The sequence below is a fragment of the Bos javanicus genome, chromosome 10, assembly GCF_032452875.1.
Source record: "Bos javanicus breed banteng chromosome 10, ARS-OSU_banteng_1.0, whole genome shotgun sequence".
In the NCBI taxonomy this organism is placed as follows: Eukaryota; Metazoa; Chordata; class Mammalia; order Artiodactyla; family Bovidae; genus Bos; species Bos javanicus.
Genome location: NC_083877.1, coordinates 36,151,197 through 36,154,033, shown reverse-complemented (window position 1 = coordinate 36,154,033; position 2,837 = coordinate 36,151,197).

Genomic DNA, 2,837 nt, shown 5'->3' with positions numbered 1-2,837 from the left:
GGGTCACAGAAGCATGTGGTGCCCTTCACTGTGACTGCCATGTGCCCGACACTAAACCATGCTGGCAGCTACGCTGGTATGCTGTTCAAGTCTGCTTTGAACAGGGCCCGTGCCCCTTAAGTGTCTTTGTGCCGATATCTAACTTACCTCCCTTTTCAGAGCTACCTTTTCCAAATTGGAAGCTAGAAGCCATTTAACCTAGCTCAGAACTTCTGAACCAGGGAAAAGTAAATTCCCTGAAGGAGGAACTGCCCAGTTTCCTGGAAATAAAGACATTGAGCTTCGGTGCATGCCTGTGGCTTCTGCTGGGCTCTAGTACATGAGTTCTGGATAAACCCAGTATTCTAGGTTGGCTGTTCTGGTTTGAATCAGTTCATTAAAAGTTGTAGATTTTTTAAATCTCTCTTTTAAAAAACAAAACCAAAAAAAAGTTGATTAACTTAAACACCTAGGAACACCTCTGCCAAGGAAGAGCTGGAGGTAATGCAAACAAATGTAGTCTATCATTAGGGTTCAGCCAGAGCAAGAAAAATTAATTGGTAGATCTCAAAGGCCTGTGTAATTGAACCTGATCTCCTGATCTCCATTCCCCCATGCTTCACTTTTATGGGAAAAGTCTGGTCATCCCTAGGGACTGTTCAATTACAGCTCTCCATGGGTTGGGCCATAAATTCTCTGAGCAAATAATGTCATCATTTATATTGGTTAAGGCAGCATACCATCTATAAGAAAGATCCAGAAATGCAATTCCTAAATGTAAATCCATATCAGTTCAGTTCAGTCACTCAGTCCTATCTGACTCTTTGCAACCCCATGGACTGCAGCACTCCAGGCTTTCCTGTCCATCACCAAGTCTCGGAGCTTGCTCAAACTCATGCCCATCGAGTCGGTGGTGCCAACCATCTCATCATCTGTCATCCCCTTCTCCTCCTGCCTTCAATCTTTTCCAGCACCAGGGTCTTTTCTAATGAGTTGGTTCTTCACATCAGGGAGCCAAAGTATTGGAGTTTCAGCTTCAGCATCAGTCCTTCCAATGAAAATTCAGGACTGATTTCCTTTAGGATTGACTTGTTTGATCTTGAATCCACAAGATGGCAGAGTAGAAGGACATGCGGTCATCTTCTGTGAGAACTCCCAAATTGCAACTAACTGCTGAACAACCATCAACAGGAGAATGTTGGATCCCACCAAAAAAAAGATACCCCACTTCCAAGGGCAAAGGAGAAGCCCCAACAAGATGGTAGGAGGGATGAAATCGCATTTAGAATCAAACCCCATACCCACCGGGGTATGCTCAGAGATGCTCGGAGGGCTCAAACAAAATCTTGTGTGCACCAGGACCCAGAGACCCCACAGGAGACTGAGCCAGACCTGCCTTTGAGTGTTGGAGTCTCTCCTGTGGAGCCACGGGTCAGCAGTGACCTGCGGTGGGGATGAGGGCTCTGGCTGTAGCAGAGAGGGGGGCATGGCATGTGAACCGCACCATAGAGTCACTGAGCAGACAACCCACAAACTGGAGAACAATAATACCAAAGAAGTTCTCGCACCATTACAAAAGTTCTAGGGCCCACAACAGACTTCCCAACATGGGGATCCAGCAAAGGGCCTGAGAACCCCTGGGGAATTTTGACTTTGAAGACCAGTGGGATTTGATTACAAAACTTCCACAGGACTGGGAAAAGAGACTCGTGGAGGGCACAAACAAAACCTTGTGCAGACCAGGACCCAGGAGAAAGGAGCAGTGGCCACACAAGAGACTGAGCCAGACTTGCCTGTGAGCATCCCGGGGTCTCCAGTGGAGGCGTGGGTCAACAGTGGCCTGCCGGGGGTCAGGAGCACTGAATACAACAGTCCTGGCATAAATCCTTTTGAAGGAGGTCACCATTACTGCCATTACTCTACCATTGTTTTTCCTCAGGCCAAACTACATGGGAGGAACACAGCCCCACATGTCAACAGAAAAAAATTGGATTAAAGATTTACTGAGCATGGCCCTGCCCATCAGAGCAAGACCCAGATTCCCCCACTGTCAGTCTCTCCCATTAGGAAGCTTCCACAAGCCTCTTATCCTTATCCATCAGAGGGCAGACAGAGTGGAAACCACAATTACAGAAAACTAACCAAACTGATCGCTTGGATCAGAGCCTTGTCTAACTCAGTGAAACTATGAGCCATGCCGTGTAGGGCCACCCAAGATGGATGGGTCATGGTGGAGAGTTCTGACAAAACGTGGTCCACTGGAGAAGGGAATGGCAAACCACTTCAGTATTCTTGCCTTGAGAACCCCATGAACAGTATGAAAAGGCAAATCTATATATCTCTCCCTTAAGAATTTGAGTATGTTCTACACATTTCAGGACTTCCTTCAGGGGATCAGATGGTAAAGAATTTGCCTGCAATGCAGGAGACCCAGGTTTGATCCCTGGGTTGGGAAGATCCTCTGGAGAAGGGCGTAACAACCCAGTATTCTTGCCGGGGAATCCATGGACAGAGGAGCCTGATGGGCTTCTGTCCATGGGGTCTCACAGAGTCGGATATAACTGAGCAACTAACATTTTCACTACACATTTAAGGTCCCAGTTTCTCTTCCTCATTTTTCTCTGCCATCTCCATGCTCTGTCCTCATCTACATGGTTAGTGCTGGTTTGCAGAAATATAGGAAGAGGAAAGTCTGGGGACAAGGTGCCCCTACTGTCTTAAAAGTTAGATACTTAATTGAACTTCTCCTGTGATCCTTAACTGCACTTGGTGGCCCAATGGTTAAGAACCCGCCTGCTAACACAGGGGACTCCAGCTTGGTCCCTGGTCTGGGAAGAGCCCATATGCTGTGCAGCAAC